Consider the following 19,507-nt stretch of genomic DNA (forward strand, 5'->3'; position numbering starts at 1 on the left):
GCGCAGCCAGGACCCGAATATGGAATGCCAGTAATGCAGGCGGCGGCTTTACCTACTACACAATTTTTCTTTTTTACATGAGAGACAGAGAAAGCAAGACACACCAAGAGAGAGAGAGATGAGAGAACACTCTCCATCTTCTGGTTCAGTCCCTAAATGCCTGTATGGGCCGGCTTGGTGGGCAGCCAGGAGCACAATGCAAGTCTGCCCTGTACCTAAACCACTACGCTGCCTCCCCTAAGGACCATACCTGCAGAAAGCTGGAATCAGGAGCCAGAATCAGCCACTGAACCCTTAACACTCCCACAGGTGACACAGGCACCCCAACCAGACAGCTTAACCACTAGCCCAAAGACCCACAGCTCAGGAAATAAAGATGTGCTCCAGCAAAAAGATGGATAAAAAACAGAAAATACAAAGGCCAGAGAGACAGGAACACACCTATACCTACTGGAGCTAGGTGAAAGGAATCCTATTGGGCCTGGAGAACTAGAATTTCAGACCGGCAGCCTGAGGGAGGGGGCAGAGAGGAGGACAACCAATCATCTGATATGTCTGATTACACAAAACTGTACTGAGAGGGAATTGGGGAAAACTTAGTCACAAGTACCTAGAAAGCAAAGCAAATGAAACATAAGACAATTGCTAATTCTAGGAAAAACAAAACTGTACCAGGAGAAAAATAAAGTCATAGTATGAAATTTGGCTTATTGTGAAAAAGATTTACAGAGTCACAGTTAGGTACTGGATATTGAGTTACCAAAAAAAAACATTGTAACTATAATGTGTAGAAGAAAAATATGACACAGGTAGCTTAGTTAAATATGCACCTATCTTAACAAGAAGTCAGTAATGTCTTCAAATTCTGAAGTAGAATCAGTCCCACTCAGCCTCCAAACTGCGGGTGTTCCTCCGTGACAGCAGCTCACTCCCTGCAGAACCCACCTGCACACCCACCCCCACTCAAGCAGGTGCTGGGGAAACGGTGCCCAGTCCCAGGAGGAGACCTAACTGGTCTAAATGGAATCCCATCTCTTTCTTGGTGTTTTAGAAACAGGCATTTTACCCAGGAGTTAAGTCTGCCAAAAAAGGCCAGGTCAAGTTTCCATTCTTATCAAGCTATGGACAACACTGGATATGAATACAACTCCTGCCAACGCAGCAGCCAGGTCATTAATCTGAGCGACCAAGAGGGAGATGTAAAACCTGAGGCCCTGGAGACATTATTATGCCACCAACTCAATCTGTCCATGAGCTCATTCTACCTTAGACTCCCATTCTGAGTTACAGCCCTTTATTTGAAGCCACCTTAGGGAAGGGTCTCAATATTCGCAACCAAGTATCAAGCACATAGCAAGCATCTGATTAAGAAACAGAGCAGTGTATCAAAGCAGCAGCTAAGAGCTGAGGTAAGCGATTATCTGTAGGGCAGAACTGAGGGGAGGTACCCGCAAAGGGGCTCTCAGTCTGACAGCCTAAGGACCGTGAGCTTCAGAGACGTTTCCCAGTAAACTCTCAGATCACACCACCGCTCTGAACAACATCTTCACAGCCTTCTAACATTCTAAAGCAGAGGATTCGGCTAAACTGTGCCCAGACACCTCACCCACAGAAACTGGCGTAATAAATACATGTGTGTGTTTTAAGCCACTAATTTTGTGTTATGAAACAAGAGATAAATACACTGTTACACAATGAAATTCCTCCATCATACACTGTTGTTTTGCTGAGTTATCTGAAACTACTCTACACATGAAGCCAACTTCAGGTTGTAGTGACAATCACTCTTCAGCAAAACTGTTACACCAAAATGTCAACATTAACCCCAACTAACCCTACATTTTAATAACACCAGTTTTAACAACCTTGTCTACTAAATCCCATCATCTCTACCATTTATTTCTATTTAACTTTCAATGTCTTCAAGTTCACTAAGCTTTTCTTTTATTATGTCTAATCTGCCACTAATACTATCCAGCTGTTGTTGTTGTTGTTTTTTTTTTTTTTTTTTTTTTTTTTTTTTTTTTTTTGACAGAGTGGACAGAGAGAGAGAGAGAGAGAGAAAGAGAGAAAGGTCTTCCTTTGCCATTGGTTCACCCTCCAATGGCCACCACGGCCGGCGCACTACAGCCGGCGCACCACGCTGATCCAAAGGCAGGAGCCAGGTGCTTCTCCTGGTCTCCCATGGGGTGCAGGGCCCAAGCACTTGGGCCATCCTCCACTGCACTCCCGGGCCACAACAGAGAGCTGGCCTGGAAGAGGAGCAACCGGGACAGAATCCGGCGCCCCGACCGGGACTAGAACCCGGTGTGCCGGCACCGGTAGGCGGAGGATTAGCCTGTTCAGCCGCGGCGCCGGCCAAATCCAGTTTTTTATGTCATAGCTTTCACCACTGAAAATTTGATCCAGGTCTTTTTTATACCTTGTATGTCTCTTTTTTAAAATATACAACTATAATAATGTTCTTGTCTATTAACGCTGGTATCTATGTCAGTTCTAGATTGGCTTCAATTGACGGATCTCCAATTATGAGTCACATTGACCTGTTTATTATTTATTTAGTATCCTTTCACTGGATGTTGGACATTTCCATTGTGGAGTGTGGCAATGCTATTTTTCAGAGTGCTAGACACTGTAACGACTGGCAATTACATTCCTTTCCCATTAGTTTGTTTCCTTTAAGGCTTCCTTCTACATTTCCAGACAGACCTGGAGTGGCCTTTACTTAAGGACTTGTTTAACCCTTCTGGTGTCTCAATGGTCCTGCATTTAATGACATCTTTCTACTCTGACTGTAAAATAATCAAATAAGCTCCTTGAGAACTGTTCTGCTTATAGCTTCCCCAGAATTCGCTCCTTTATGAAACTCCACCTAAGACATGTGTACATTGGTACTCAGTCAAATACCAGTAAGCAAGATACATGGGATTCCTTCTCCACACAGCTCCTTTCTCTCCGGAGCTATACTCCTCACTTTAGAACCTCTTGGCCGGGGCTGCCTCTGTGGCGTAGCGGGTAAAGCCACCGCCTGCAGTGTTGGCATCCCATGCGGGCACTAGTTCGAGTCCCAGCTGCTCCACTTCCAATCCAGCTCTCTGCTATGGCCTGGGAAAACAGAAGAGGCCCAAGGACTTGGGCCCCTGCACCCGCGTGGAAGAAGTTCCTGGATCCTGGCTCCTGGCTCCAGATCAACCCAGCTGTGGCCACTGTGGCCATCTGGGGAATGAACCAGCAGATGGAAGACTGAAGACCTCCCTCCCTCCCTCCCTCCCTCCCTCTCTCTTTGCCTCTCCTTCTCGGTGTAACTCTGACTTTCAAGTAAATAAATAAATCTTAAAAAAAAAAAAAGAAGAAGAACCTCTTGGTCTCCCCCACAATATCAGTCTCTGCTCCAACGTGGCTCTGTTTGGGATCCTCCTCCCTGCTTTCCAACAGAAACTGGACACCAAGATCTGTCAGGGAACACAGTCCTGTGCTAGTCATTCAGTATCCAAAAACAGGGATTCCGCGTGTTCTGTCCAGTCTTCCACATGTTTATGGTGGGAGGGCAAATTCAGAATGCTACCACCTCACAGTGAAAAGGAGAAGTCATGATTTCTGACACTAAAATACAAACTAAATGTCGTGTAAGACACAACTTGTAAACATACAGACACACACACACACACCCCACTAATCAATCACATTAGTCCAATCACATTAGTCCATCCTCACTTTCTTGACATTCATCACTTTCTGAAACTACGCTGCTTGCTTTCTTATCCCACATCCTACAATGGAAGCTCTGGGACTGCAGGGCTCTTGCCTATCTTGTCCCTCCTGTATCCTCAACACCTAGAACCTGTTTGGCCTACAACAGGCATTGAAATTCAGCAAGTCAATTAAATCAATAAATAAGCTGTTTTTTAGATATTTCACTTAATATATAAACTCTTCTCATTAATAAATTCCAATCTAGATGCAAGCAAACCTGAATTGTCTATAATCTTAACTACCACTGTCTAAACTGCAAACAAAATGTAGCTCTGGCTTTGTCTAAGTCAAAAAGGAAGTTATTGAAGTATATTAGGCGACTCATAAAACTTCAGTGGGACCAGGTTGGAAAGCTACGTAGTAAAGAGCACCCAAAATCCAAACCACAATCTGGTCCAATGAAGACAACACAAGATTCAGTCACTGCGGCTTGCACTGACAGCACTGACCCCAAGAACTAAATGTTGCAACTGAACACTCTTGTCACTGCTGCCTCTGGAAAGCAGAGGGAGCTGCCAACTGCCTCCCTTGTACCACAGACACAGATCCTACAAAGCTCTGCCTGCTTCTGCAAATCACTGACTTCTGATGAAGTCAGGTGTACTCAGGAGTGGGCGCCCCAGGTCACATGACTGCATGCTAACTGCAAAAGACAGGGAAAGTGAGCAACTGGCTTTCATAATGCAAACAACTCTCTACCTCCTGGCCATGTGGTAAAGAATTCCACAAAAGCAAGGTATCAGATTTTCTTGTTTATCATCCAAAAGACTAAAGAACCATTAGCACAAGGCATCAATCCCAGCATGCTTGAACTTTTATCCATGTCTTCAACGAATGGATTACAGAAGTTTCACGTTTTTCTTTCCTTTCTCCCAATGTTTAACCTCAGGGCACTTCACTGCTCACTGGGCTTTATAATCTGGAGGCAGCACATGCCCCCTACTAGGAAGAAAGCACATGTACTTCCCTGCATCTTACTTTTCTAACTTAAACAGAAACATCAACCACCTTGTAGGACTGCAAAAAATACCAAGTTACTAATAACGACTGTGCACAGTGGTTGACCTATAGCAGGTAACGGTTAATATCTGCTAATATTAGCTTCCGTGATGATTAAATAGTAGCCTATTTTTTAAGAGACAAAACTGAAACTTCTATGAACACTTCTTTTAAAACATAACTGCCCTAAGGGGCTGGCGCTGTGGCTTAGCAGGTGAGGCCACCACCTGCAGTGCCGGCATCCCATATGGGTGCCAGTTTGGGTCCTGGCTGCTCCACTTCTAATCCAGCTCTCTGCTCCCTGCTTGGGAAAGCAGAAGAAGATGGCCCAAGTCCTTGAGGCCCTGCACCCACGTGGGAAGACCTGGAGGAAGTTCCTGGCTCCTGGCTTCAGATAGGCGCAGCTCAGGCCGTTGGGCCAACTGGGGAGTGGAAGCAGCAGGTGGAAGACCTCTCTCTCTCTCTCTCTCTCTCTCTCTCTCTCTGCCTCTGGCTCTGCTTCTTGCTCAGTGTAACTCTGGCTTTCAAAAAAATAATCATTAAAAAAATAATAACTGCCCTAGAGGTTGAAGTTTTTGTTTTACCTTGGTATTACAAATGTTACCCATACATATGTATTGTAAACAGATAAAGCAACATTTAGCTTAAAGTAGTCTAAAATGTTGCCTGTTGCCATCAAAACCAAGTTCAAGAACAGACAAGTAGCGAGAGATCCATTCATCCAAGCCACACTTCCCTTAGGTTTCTTTCCAGTGCACTCTGACCATGTGGAAAAGCTTACCAAGGGCAGGGACCACGTAGTCATCTGATTAACAACTATGTCCCAAGAGCCTACCACATGACCAAACAGAGAGAGCAGACTTTTAATAAATCATATGAATGCAAATATTTGCTAGAAAAACTAGTCATTGAGAAAGGTTACAAATTTACGGTATAAATTTCTTATAAACTTTTAAAAAGCTCATTCACCTGACACAATCAACAGCTTCAGGAATTTTCTAACTACTAGACTCATTCTTTTATAACCTGTCCACACAATAAACTTTCCTTCAACCATCTTGACTCATTCTCCAAACCTGAAGCAGAATTTGAAGCCAAAAGAGCTTTCTTGTCACTTTTTAAATTAAATCAAAGCTGGAGCTTATTTTAAGTGTGCACTCAAAACTACCAGAGGCACTGGATCTGCATTCCCATTGTAATTCTTGAATGAATTTACTGTTGGCCAGCAAGAATGAAGCACATCCAGGCTGACTGCTCTCCAGTAAGCACTGTACTGATTTCAGTAGGTCACTGACTACTCCTTTAATAGAGAAGGCACCATTTCCCCACTGCACACTCCCAGATATCTAGCTCCTAAAACTTAGTAGGTGCCACATGCATTTGTCAAGTTAGCGCAGGAAGAAACCATTTTTCTCCTAACTCCACAGACCTTCCCAATTCTATTTTCAAAAAGCGTCACCTTTTCTTTTTTTTTTCTCAAGGCTTTCTATATTCACCATTCATCTCTCACACCAAATGCAGCCTCCCCCTGCTGTAGTTCTTTGGTCCTTGAGACCAGCTTTATAGTAAAGATCAAATATTTAGTTCACCGATTCCTTCAACAAGTGTTCGTTTAGTGCTCACCATGTGAAAAGCACCCTGACAAGCCCTGAGACTGCTGAGGGAGCAAATGCCACTGCCCCATCTCTGCAAGGCCTCATCAAATAAGCACTGAAAACTGAACTGGTGACTGTGACCAACAGACAGGAGACAAGAGACCATCAGAACTGAGAGCTGTCAAAAGGATATCTGCGGCGCCGCGGCTCACTAGGCTAATCCTCCGCTTAGCGGCACCGGCACACCGGGTTCTAGTCCCGGTCGGGGTGCCGGATTCTGTCCCGGTTGCTCCTCTTCCAGGCTAGCTCTCTGCTGTGGCCCGGGAGTGCAGTGGAGGATGGCCCAAGTGCTTGGGCCCTGCACCCCATGGGAGACCAGGACAAGCACCTGGCTCCTGCCATCGGATCAGCGCGGTGCGCCGGCCGCAGCGCGCTGGCCGCGGTGGCCATTGGAGGGTGAACCAATGGCAAAGGAAAACCTTTCTCTCTGTCTCTCTCTCACTGTCCACTCTGCCTGTCAAAAAAAAAAAAAGGGTATCTGAACTGACAAAGAAAGGTAACTCAAAAGAGGTGATGATTCCAAGCCAAGAAAGAACATGGCCAAGAACGGGAGTCCACGCAGCCACACGCAGTCACATGACCCAGAGACCTGTGAGACAACACTGCGGGCTGCAGCCGGTCACTCAGGTAGGGAGGTCTGCAGGTCACAATACTCTACAAGGAGCTTCCAGAAAGACCATGGTGGGGAGGGGAAGGGGCAGTGTTGTTGAGGCAGTGGGTTAAGCCTCTGCTTGGGACACAACCATCGCATACAGGAGCGCTGGTTCCGTCTTGGTCGTTCCACTTCCCACCCCAGCTCCCCATTAATGCACTTGGGAAGGCAGCAGCAGGCCCAAGTACTTAGGACCCTGCCACCCATGTGGGAGACCTGGAGGAGGCGTTTCAAGCCCCTGGCTTCAGCGTGGCCAGGCCCAGGGCATCGCAGCCATCTGGGGAGTGAACCAGCAGATGGAAGATGGGCCAATCGCCCATGCTCTCTGTGCCACTCTGCCATTCAAATACACAACTAAACAAATCTTTTCTGCAAAGCTTATGGAACATGCACATGGGAGCAGGCAGTGTGGCACAGCATGAAGCCAGCACTCGGGTGCCCACATCCCACACTGGAGAGCCTGGGTTCACGTTTCAGCTGCTCCCAGCCCCACTCTCTGCTCATGCGCACCCTGAGCAGAAGCAAGTGACGCCTCTAGTCCCCGCGTCCCTGCCAGCCCCACGTGAGACCCAGACTGAGTGCCAGGCTCCTGACGTCAGCCTGCCCCAGCCCTGCTTGTTGTGCGCATTTGGGGAGTGAACCAGTGCACAGAAAATTTATTTCTCTCTGCCTTCCAAGTAAACATAAATAAATACAAACCAATGTAAACAAAAAAAACTATCCATCAATTTCAAAATTGTTTGCACCAAAAGGAACTTTTAATCCCACTTCCCACAAACCTTTTGAAGTCCTCATGTATTTGCTCAAATCCCTCATCCACTTCCGCCCATTCAGTTGACTCTCTTCATCCCATGACTCCTGTGCACCCACATCCTTAACAGGGCTGTACTGCTGCCTCATGCAGCAAACAACAGTCTCCCCTCTGCATGACTGACTAATACTGCTGAGTAACCATGAGTCTTCAGGCCGACTCCTAAAACGACGCATTCTAGCTTTTCTGGTGTTAAACTGTACCATGCAACCATGATAAGGAAATGCAAAAAATAAATTATAAAATACTCAATGAGATCCCACTAGCTTTTGTGTTTTGGTTTTGTTTTGCCTTTTTTTTTTTTTTTTTTTTTTTTTTTGACAGGCAGAGTGGACAGTGAGAGAGAGAGAGAGAGAGAGAAAGGTCTTCCTTTTGCCATTGGTTCACCCTCCAATGGCCGCCCCGGCTGGCGCACCGAGCTGATCCAATGGCAGGAGCCAGGTACTTATCCTGGTCTCCCATGGGGTACAGGGCCCAAGCACTTGGGCCATCCTCCACTGCACTCCCTGGCCACAGCAGAGAGCTGGCCTGGAAGAGGGGCAATCAGGACAGAATCCAGCACCCCGACCGGGACTAGAACCCGGTGTGCCGGTGCTGCAAGGCGGAGGATTAGCCTAGTGAGCCGCGGCGCCAGCCCCCACTAGCTTTTAACCACTGCTGTTCTGAAAAAATTTTACAAGACAATCTGTAATACCAAAGAGGTGTCTCTCAATAGGGAAACACATCTGATATAAAGTACAAGTCACCACAGTGACAGGTCTTTTCATGGGAAAATGATCAAATCAGAAATGGACAGTATTTGCCTTAAAGACTGGAGTCCTACTTATATCCAAATAAACTTTTAACTCAAAATTTTCACTTTCAAAAGGACTCTGAAATAAGACCAAAAATTCTTAACCTTCAAAAAGCAACATCAGAAATGATTCAACTTTATTGAGTCTATATTCCAGCTAATGAAAATTCAACTTGTCTCTTCTAGACTGAGTGCTTAGCCTACTCCAAGACTATTATTAACGATTCTCCTACCAAAACATAACTTCCATGATGGCAAAGTCAGTGGCAGCCTTTGTCCCGGAACCGATGCCCTGGCTCTGCAGCCATGTTCGGCACTAGATGGGCTCAACAAATAGTTCTATCACCCCCGACAACCATGCTTTTTAGATTATCAGCTTTCCCGTCAGGACACGTGTAAAGCTCAGCGGACTGGGAGACTCAGGTTAGTAGCAGGGCACTCAGAAGTCCCACTGCTCCGTGCTCATCTCCTCCACATTTTCCAAACTGTGAATCTGCAACTATCTCTCCCTTGCCAGATGCACGGCTTCAAACACTGCCTTCTCCCACTGTCCCACTGGCTAACTCACCCCTAATGGTGCCGCAAAGTATTCCCACCTGTGCCTGAGGGCAGGCGTAAACTGCAATACTTCCATTTCAGTTTAACCGTCCTTCAGGTCCTCAGCAGAAAACATACGCCACTACAGGCCACCACAGTTTAGTTCTCCTCCCCTCCACCACCAAAAATCTGACCACAATGCTGCTCAAATCCAGAAGTGTCCGCTTTGTTCCGCTGAAAATCAAAGTATACTTAAGTATACCGAAGAGTTTTTAAGGTGTTCTCCATCTGTCCTCTACTTCTCACCACTTCCTAGGACTCACTCACACTGACAACACCTAGAATGCTCTTGCCCTCCGGACTCCCCCCACAGTGCTCACAGAGCTGTCATGGTTCCCCTACTGACCAACCGCAATCACCCCAAACTCAAATTCCCTGCGATACTGCAATCTCACCACTCTCATCTCCCACGACAATAGTCCCCAACCCTTCCCAAGCACACCCAGCACAGGCACGACCACGTCTCTTTCACGCAGGCATGTGACACTGTCACCCTCACCTCGACCACCATAGGCTGCCCACATCACCTCCTCCAGATGATGTCCAGTCCCCAGGTAAAGCCACTGTCCACTCCTCCAGATCAAGATCCAGTCCCATTTCCTCCACGGTGCAGGCTCAAACCCCCAAAACTGTCTTCCCTCACTGTGCTCTGCTAGCTCCTCACATGCTGATCCCCTAACATGCTGGCAACCATCAGGCACCCATCTCAACCCTGCAATCACAGGTAACCTAATCTTACTTTTGTAGTCAAAAATGTGGGGTATTCACACGTTTCATTTTATTTATTTGAGAGAGGGAGGGAGGGAGAGGGAGAGAGAAAGAAGTGTCTTCCATGTGCTGGTTCACTCTCTGAATGCCTGCAACAGCTGGGGCTCACCAGGCTGAAGCCAGAGCCCAAACCTCCGAGTCTCCCACACGGACGGCTGGGCCCTCAGGCCGGAGGCATCACCTGCTGCCTCTCAGTATGTACATTAGCAGGAAGCTGGGATGGAGAGCAGGACCAGGACTGAAACCAGGCACTCCACTGTGGGAGGCAGGCATCCCAGGCAGCAGCGTAACCTGCTGTGTCACAACGCCCACCCCAATCAAAACTCTCTCCTGCCCTGACTCATCTTATCAAAGGAAACTCAAATGAAGAGTGCCCTTCCCTGTAGGCATTTATAATTGATCAGCAGTGTTTATTCATCCAAGAAGAAACAAAGAAAGGAAATTCACAAAATATTTTAACTGTACATTTGACCAAAATCTGAGTATTTCATTATTCAAAATATAAGGGTTATAGTTCAACTGACAAGGCTCAAACTCGGCCATAAATTAAAAGAGTTTTTCTTATAAACATATATTCCATAGCTAACTACTCACAGAATACAACTATATGCACAAGAAGAACACTGCAGCATTGTTTTAAAAGATCAAAAACAGCCCGGCACTGTGGCCTCCGCCTGCAGTGCCAGCATCCCATGTGGGTGCCGGTTCTAGTCCCAGCTGCTCCACTTCCAATCCAGCTCTCTGCTAATGGTCAGGAACAGCAGCAGAAGATGGTCCAAGTGCTTGGGCCCCTGCACCCACATGGGAGACTCGGAGGAGGCTCCTGGCTTCAAATCAGCTCAGCTCTGGCCGTTGTGGCCATTTGGGGAGTGAACCAAAGAATAGAAGACCTTTCTCTCTGTCTCTCCCTCTCTCTGTAACTCTTCCTCTCAAATAAAATCTTTAAAAAAATAAAATAAGGAGCCAGCACTGTGGTGTAGCGGGTAAAGCCACTGCCTGCAGTGCCAGCATCCCAAATGGGCGCTGGTTCGAGTCCCAGATGCTCCATTTCTGATCCAGCTCTTTGGGAAAGCAGTAGAAGCTGGTCCAAGTCCTTGGGCCCCTGCACCCACGTGAGAGACCAGGAGGAAGCTCCTGGCTCCTGGCTTCGGATCTGCTTTAAAAAAATAAAAATAAAATAAAAGATCAAAAACAGGAAGTGTTGAGTTGCAGCAAGTTAAGCCGCTGCTTGTGACACCCTCATCCCACAGCACAGCGCCAATTCAAGTCCCAGCGACCCCATGTATCCGCGGAGGCAGCAGAAGATGGCTCAAGTACTTGCAGTCCTGCCACTCCCAGGAGACCTGGGGGGGAATTCCTGGCTCCTGCCTTTGGCCTGGCTATTGCAGGCATTTGGAGAGTCAAACAACAGATGGAAGATCTCTCTGTCTCTGTCACTCTGCCCTTCAAATAGATGAAAATAAATCCTTTAAAATGCAAAAGAGCAGGCCAGCGTTGTGGCATACTGAGTAAAGCCCCAGCCTGAAGCTCCAGCATCCCATATGGGCACTGGTTCAAGTCCTGGCTGCTCCACTTCCGATCCAGGTCTGTGCTGTGGCCTGGGAAAGCAGAAGATGGCCAAAGTCCTTGGGCCCCTGCACTCCTGTGGGAGAAGCTCCTGGATTCAGATCAGCCCAGTTCCACACTCGGTAGCCATTTGGAGAATGAACCAGGGATGGAAGACCTCTCCCTCCCTTCCCACTCCGCCTCTGCCTCTCTGTAACTCTGCCTTTCAAATAAATACATCTTAAAAAAAAAAAAAAATGGAGGTGGAGGGGGTGTGCATCTAACCTAGTGGTTAAGAAACCCAAGTCCTGGGGCCCACACCATGGCACAGCCAGTTTAAAGCTACTGTGGCACTGGCATCCCATATGGGCACCAGTTTGAGTCCCCGGCTGCTCCACTTCTGATCCAGCTCCTTGCTGATGGCCTGGGAAAAAAGTGGAAGAATAGAAGATGACCCAAGAGCTTGGGCCTCTGCACCCATAGGGGAGAATGGGATGAAACTCCTGGCTCCTGGCTTCAGATTGGCCTACCTTCAGCAGTTGCATCCATTTGGGGGGTGAACCAGTGGATGGAAGATCCCCCTTTCTCTCCCTCTCTTTGTAACTCTGCCTTTCAAGTAAAAAGTAAATCTTAAAAAGAAAAGAAACCTGCGTCTTGTGTCCTGTATCCATGTGCCTGGGTTCAACACCTGACTCTGGCTTCCAGTGCTCCCTGGCACTGAAGACGCTGGGAGACAGAAGGTGGTGGCCTGCCCACTGGGTGGGTCCCTGCCACCTATGCAGTTCCTTGCTCCTGACTATGCCTCAGCCCAGTCCCAGACATCTGGGAAGTAAACTGAAGAAGGGAGTACGCTATCGCTCTACCTGTCAGATAAATTTTAAAAAACAAGGGAAGTTCTACCAATTGATTAAAAACAAATATTTCCAAAGCAGGCAAGGTAGTAAGCTAAGGTTGTGAAACTGTGTAGTGTGAATCTATTTATTTTATTTGCTAAATGCAGAGATATTGTGTACATAAACACATCTTCCCCAATGTCTATGTACTTACACAGAAAGCAAAAGGGACTATACTAAACACATTTTTAACAATCCATATTACATATAAAATATATGCAAGTATATATAATTGTGCATGAATATGTAGAGAAAATTCCTGGTAGGAAAACTCAAGAGCTATTAGCTATGGAACATGAGAAGGGAGGAGGAGCCGACTTTTGTGTAAACTGTGAGTATAAATACTGGTCCATCTTTAAAACTGGAATGTCCTAGGTGATCAAAATTATACATTGTATGTGTTAGGACTGCTCTATCAGGAAGCCCAACCAAGTGATTAAAAAAAAAACAACTACCCAACACTCAGAGACAGTCCCTCTAGCCCAGCAGTTAAGACCAATGGAATGGAGGCAGAATGATCCACAGTGCAACACCAACACTCAGCAACAGGAAGCCATGAAGACGTAGAGCAGACCAACCTCTGGCCATCGGAGAAGCCTCCCAGGAACCTCCCCATGACTCTCGCAAGCCGAAACTTCTCCAACACACCCTTCACGCTCCTCAGCAAAGGGCACAGGTGCCAAGCTCCCGGACATGTTTTCCAAACATGCTAAATGCTAATCTACAACATGAAAGTGCTAATCTACAACTTTTAAAATGACAACCAGCTAATTGATAAAAAAAAGTGTTAAGCAAGCAACAAGTAAATAATGTCCCCCTAGAAATATTTCCATTTTAAATTAGGGAATCCAGATCTTACCTTCATCTCATGGAATGAATTTCAACCAGGAAAACTGTGACCAATCAGATGAAAAGGGACGTAACAATTTGGGGACAAGACCTATTTTTGTATGCCTTCTAAATATGTCAAATAAAATACTTACCTATCCATCTACCTTAATGCTGATATACATACTGCCCACTATAGTACTGATACTAACATTACCTTTAAGTATTCATTGCACTCAATCACACTTTTTCTACAGGACTAAAAAGGACAGCTGAGTGAGCCAACCATTCATGAGGAAGGAGCTCATACATAAAATGCAGTGTAATCTAGAATGACATCTATCCATACAAAATCCCAGTGCACCCAGAACTCCTTGTCCCCTATACTTTTTCAAAGAACCAAGAGTCATGAAAACTAATACTAGGGGCCAGCACTGTGGCGCAGTAGGTTAATCCTCTGCCTGTGGTGCCGGCATCCCATTAGGTGCCTGTTTGAGTCCCGGCTGCTCCACACCTGATCCAGCTCTCTGCTATAGCCTAGGAAAGCAGTGGAAGATGGCCCAAGTGCTTGGGCCCCTGCACCCATGTGGGAGACCAGGAGGAGGCATCTGGCTCCTAGCTTCGGATCAGTGTAGCTCTGGCTGTTGCGGCCACCTAGGGACTGAACCAACAGAAGGAAGACCTTTCTCTCTGTCTCTCCCTCTCACTGTAGGTAATTCTACCTCTCAAATATAGTAAAATCTTTATTTAAAAAAAAACTAATTCCAGCCGATTTTTTTTTTAAGATTTATTTGCTTAAAAGGCAGAGTGACAAAGAAACAGAGAGAGACAGAGAGAAAAAGAGATCTTTTCACTCCCCAAATGGCGACAAGGGCCAAGATAGGCCAAGCCAAACCAGGATCCCAGAACCCCATCCAGGTCTCCAGCACGGACGGCAGGGACCCAAGCACTAGGGCCATCACTCATCACCTTCCTAGGTAAGTCAGCAGGGAGCTGGATCAGAAGCAAAGCAACCCAGACTCAGGACTGGAACTGGCACTCCAATACGGGATGCCAATATGGCAAGCGTTGGCTTAAGCCCTGTGCCACACTACTTATTCTTTGTTTTTTTTTTATTAAAGGTTATATTTTATTTACCTGAAAAGCAAAGTTAGAAAGAAAGATCTTCCAGCTGCTGGTTCACTCCCCAGATGTCCACAACAGGTAGGGCTGTGGCAGGCTGAAGCCAAATGCCAGGAGCCAGGAGCTTCGTCCAGGTCTCCCACATCGGTGCAGGGGCCACCTTCCATTGCTTTTCCAGGCACATTAGCGGGGAGCTAGATTGGAAGTGGAGCAGCCGGGTCTTGAATGGCGCCCGTATGGGATGCTGGCATCGCAGGTGGCTTAACTCATGACGCCACAGCGCCGTCCCATATGCACCCAATTTATTCTGCGGCACTGGTCACTCACTCAGCTATCTGCATCCATTCCCTTCAGTGCCTCTCAAATGCTCCACCGCCGAGGAGCTGCCTGGAGTCCTCACCAGGAACGCCAGCTCCAGAGCATCACTCCAACCCAGAGAAGAAAAGAGCCAGCCCGAGAACCATGTAACCTGACACGTTCTCCAGAAGAGTTTTCCCAAGTCCTCTCTAGACTTAACATTTGAGTTCAAAGGAATCCACTCTCTGCCTCTTTTTTCAAACCCACAATTTGGGCCTGGAAATTACTTAACGCCCATGTATGGCTGGAGCACCCATGTCCCACACCACCACACCCAGGTTCAATTCCCAGCCCTGGATCCTGACTCCAGCTCCCCGCTGTTGCAAACCGTGGGAGGCACTGGTGAAATCAAGACCCAGACTGAGTTCCCAGTGTCGCTTCCGCAGCCCCCACATCTTCCAGCTGTTGTGGGCATCTGGGGAGTGACTGACTCTTTGATTCTGTCTTCCTTCACCCCCTTCATCCCCATCTCTCTCAAAAAATAATTAAAAAAAAAAAAAGCCACAGAAACTACAGAGAAAGATACTGGACAGCAAGTTATTTCAAGCATCATGGCTACCATACTTCTTACAATGTTCAGTAACTCAAGCATTTACTGAAATTCTGACAAGATCCAAGGGTTATTCTAGCACTGCTTGCTGAAGACAGGAGCAAGAACACACAGCACCGTCCAGTGGGCTAGTAACAATGACCTAAAAGCTGAAGGTTGCAAATACTGTTTACAAAGGATATGATCACAGCAATCGTGTTATACCAGAAAAGTATCAGAAAATGTTATTATGCAATACTGAAAGCATAAGCTACATTTTTCTAACCATAAATATACACATACATATATTACATAACAGATGATCTATTTGAATTTGTACTTTATAGTTCAAAAGATTAACAACCAAATATAGAAAACAAGATTTATTAATTAGTGCAATTAGCTGTCATTTCAAAGTGTGTTTCTGGAAGTTTCTTCAAAAACATTTGAAAGTGTGACTGGCAGTATTTTTCATCATTCTCCATTCTTCAGTAGAAACAAAGAGCCGCCCTGCCAAAGACCACAGTCTCAGCCTCCTTTGCAGCTAAATATAGCACACAACTAAGTTCTAGCCAATAGGATATAAACAGAAGTCACGTATGCCCATTCCAGATCTGTCTTTAATGGAAAGGGGTGTGCCTTCCCGTACCCTATTCCCGGACCGTCGCTGTGTTGGGGCGCAGCCTCACGCTGAGGAACACGGCATCTCCTCAAGCACAGGAGAGAACCAAGTGTCCCTGTGTCACGGAGCCGCACAGCAGCCTTAGAGCACCTATCCTGTTGTTTTATGACGGAAAAATAAACTTCCCACGGAAGCCACTGCATTTAGTCAGACATAAGTCCCATCCGCATCCTAACTAATGCACAGAGAAAGTTTAAATTAATCTCTGCCAACTGTCTAACTCTGCCTGTCAAAAAAAAATTATTAAGAAATACTAAGTAAGCAATCACTACTGATCAACTCAGAAAAGCTAAAACTCTAAATGCCTTTTTTGTCACAATAAAACCTCCTATAGAAACCCCACAACTGAGATTACTACCATTGTACCAGCTCCAACTAATATGGCATTTTACACTCTTAAAAAGAATCTCATTATAGTATCTCATTTTATGTGCTCAAAATCCTGAGCAAGCTAACTGGTGCTAACCACATTTGGCTTATAGGATACTGACGAGTAGAGAAGCTGTTTTGCCGAAGATCATGGAGTTAACCAGGCAGGATTCAACACGCAGGTTCCCCAACTCATCAACTCCATGTATGGGATGGGTCTACAAGTAGCTAACGGGAAGTGAATGTTATCAAAGCATTGTGTGTGAATTTCAAAAACTTTTTGCACTAAAATAAACACTTCAGTTCTATTCTCCACAAACTTTCTCAAGTCCCCTCAATCTCTGTTACTGGGTGTGTGCCAGACACTGAGTCACAGCCATAATCAACATGGACTGCTGTCCAAACAGACCTTACAATCTAACGGACAGGAAGAGACAGACATCAAGTGAGTAATATATAATTAGAAAAAGGCAGAGGGCCTTTCTTGGCCAAGAAGAATGCATGGCCAAGGAACCTCACCTGGACTGGGGCTTGAGGAAGGCCTCCCCGAGACCCTAGGATGAGCATAAATGGACAGCAGGGAAGCGAAAGGCGAGAAGAGGCTACGAAGAAGTGTGCACGCGTTTTCTCAGTCTTTACAAGGACCCTTGCGTGGCTCCCACCCGCCAGTCTGCTGCTGACACAGCCACTGAGCGGCAGAAGCTCGGGGCACACAGATCTGCCTGGCCCGGGATGCTCAGCTCACCAACTCCCAGGCAAAGATCTTCCCATGGGACCATGCTGCCTCACCTGCTACCCATAACGAGACAGCCAGCAGTCTCTGGACAGGTGTCACAGCTAGAGCATCTTCTACCCAAACCCGTGTGCCAAGATGCAAACCTTAACCACAAATGCCCATAATTTAAAAAAAAAAAAAAAAACTTTATTGGAAATTTCATAACTTGGAAAAATTCTAAGATTACTTAATGAGCTATTACTTAAAACAAAAATGATTCTGAAAATCAGTTTCCTCTCGTGTTCACTAGGCCCTCCAAAAAATAAACAGTATTTCAATTATGGGGAAATTAAACTCAAAATAATTCATCGGCAGGCAAGAGTACCGAGACACATTTTAAACCAGTACTCACTGAGCATGTGTCCTCAAACAGAAAAAATACACATAACATGTATGCATATACTTTGCCAAAACTTAGTTTTAACAATATTAAAAAAAACCTCCTTGAACAGACAGCACATAGCTGTGGTAGAACTAATTGACAAGAATCCAAAATGGTTCTATATTTAGCAAAAAGCTGGCCCACAAGGAACCACTTCAGTGTTCAGTGTTAAGGTACTACCTCTACTAAGAAATGTTAACTCATAATGGAGCCTGTCAATAGGACTTGAAAGCAAAAGCATCAACTTTTCAACAACAGTCAGCTGGTTTACCCGATGCAGTGTTTCCCAGTCACTGTTTCTTTCCTACACCAAAACGTGAACCTAAGGCCTCTTGACTTCCTGGGCTGGACTTTTTCATTCTAGTTGAACAAAACAGAGGGGACAAAGGGAAAGACTTCAAAAGATTTCCTCATGGAAAGAAAACGGAGGAGAAATTTTAGGTAATTTAAAAATTATTTGCTGGGTTTTTACATGTAAGTAAACACAAACCTTAACTCCCCCAAATTTTTAACCAAAATTTGTGCAAAGTTTGGGCTATGAATTACCATCAAACTACTGATTGCCCAATGGCCAAGATAACATGTGCTGAGGAGTCTGTTAGAAGGCACAGCCACTCGGTACACGTTAAGTGCTACTTACTACACAGGCGCACAACTCACTTCTGACAAGGCCACTGTGTTAGGATCAAGTTTCAGGCGACCATGTCTTGACAAGTTTCAAGTAATATCTTTACTTCCAAATCAAAAAGACAACTGTTTATGGAAGTAAAATTACCAAAACACTCACCAGGAAATAAAACACTCTTAGTCCACAGTTTAAGTTACTCAAGAATTCTATAAAAGACTGTAAGATATTATATAAGACTAATAATAATTTGGGGAACAAAGTGCCAAGTTTTTGATTAAAGACTCCATGAAGTTCTGGGGTCTTGATAGGTTTGGATGGTTAGGTTTTCCTGGGGGTAGGGGAGGAAGGGGTATCAGGGAGGAGGGAGGACTGACAGGTGAGCACAGGAAATATGAAAGCTCTCCCGTTAGGAGAAAGCTAAGGCCAAAGCAAAATAAACTGACACAAACCTAATTACTGATACCAACAAGGTCACAAGTTACGCCCCTCTTCCACTACTCTTACTTTTCATGTCATGTAAAAGACTATTCCCTTCCTACCCCTGATGCAAGTACTTCTATCCAAATTTTCTTCCCTTAGCTAGATACCTGCCAATCATAAACATGTACATGAAAACACTTCTGGGCAAACTAAACTTCTAAGATATTTCTTTTTCAAAGCCACTGCCTGCAGTGCTGACATCCCGTATGGGCGCTGGTTTGAGTCCCAGCTGCTCCACTTCTGATCCAGCTCTCTACTATGGCCTGGGAAAGCAGTAGAAGATGGCCCAAGTCCTTGGGCCCCTGCACTTGCGTGGGAGACCCGGAAGAAGCTCTGGATCCTGGCTTCAGATCAGCGCTGCGGCCATCGGGGAGTGAACCAGCAGACTCTGTCTCTGTCTCCTCTCTCTCTCTCTCTCTCTCTCTCCTCTGTCTCCTCTCTCTCTCTCCCTCTGCCTCTCTATAACTTTGCCTTTCAAATAAATGGAATAATTAAAAAAAAAACACTTAAGTACTTATAGATGAAGTTATATGACAGCATAATAATTTTAAAAAACCAAACATGGTTTTCAAGTAACAGTCAAAATGCAATACAAACCAGCATTCTCTCTGCATGGTTACAAGACGAAACGCATGCCAAAGGTCCTTGTAGCAATGTTTGTAATAAGTTACCTTCAACTCTGCCTTTGTAGCTAAATATTCAAAATACTATGAAAACCCAAGTTCTTTAAACACTCCCCAGCCCTACGTAGTTAAGTCATGAACACAATACACAATAACTTTCCATAAATAAAACTAAGTGGTAGGTATCAGAAAATACAGAGGAAATAATTTTCAAGGGTCTTTATTTACTGTCCACAATGCCAAACAAGATATTGCACTAAAGCAGA

General features: G+C 45.6%; 1 protein-coding gene across 10 annotated transcripts in view; it reads right to left on the minus strand.

Annotated features, from left to right (window-relative positions):
* Window positions 1-19,507, minus strand: part of DYRK1A (dual specificity tyrosine phosphorylation regulated kinase 1A) — a 145,420-nt gene that overhangs the window by 121,532 nt on the left and 4,381 nt on the right. The window lies entirely within an intron of this gene.

This window comes from Oryctolagus cuniculus, chromosome 4, assembly GCF_964237555.1.
Source record: "Oryctolagus cuniculus chromosome 4, mOryCun1.1, whole genome shotgun sequence".
Lineage (NCBI taxonomy): Eukaryota > Metazoa > Chordata > Mammalia > Lagomorpha > Leporidae > Oryctolagus > Oryctolagus cuniculus.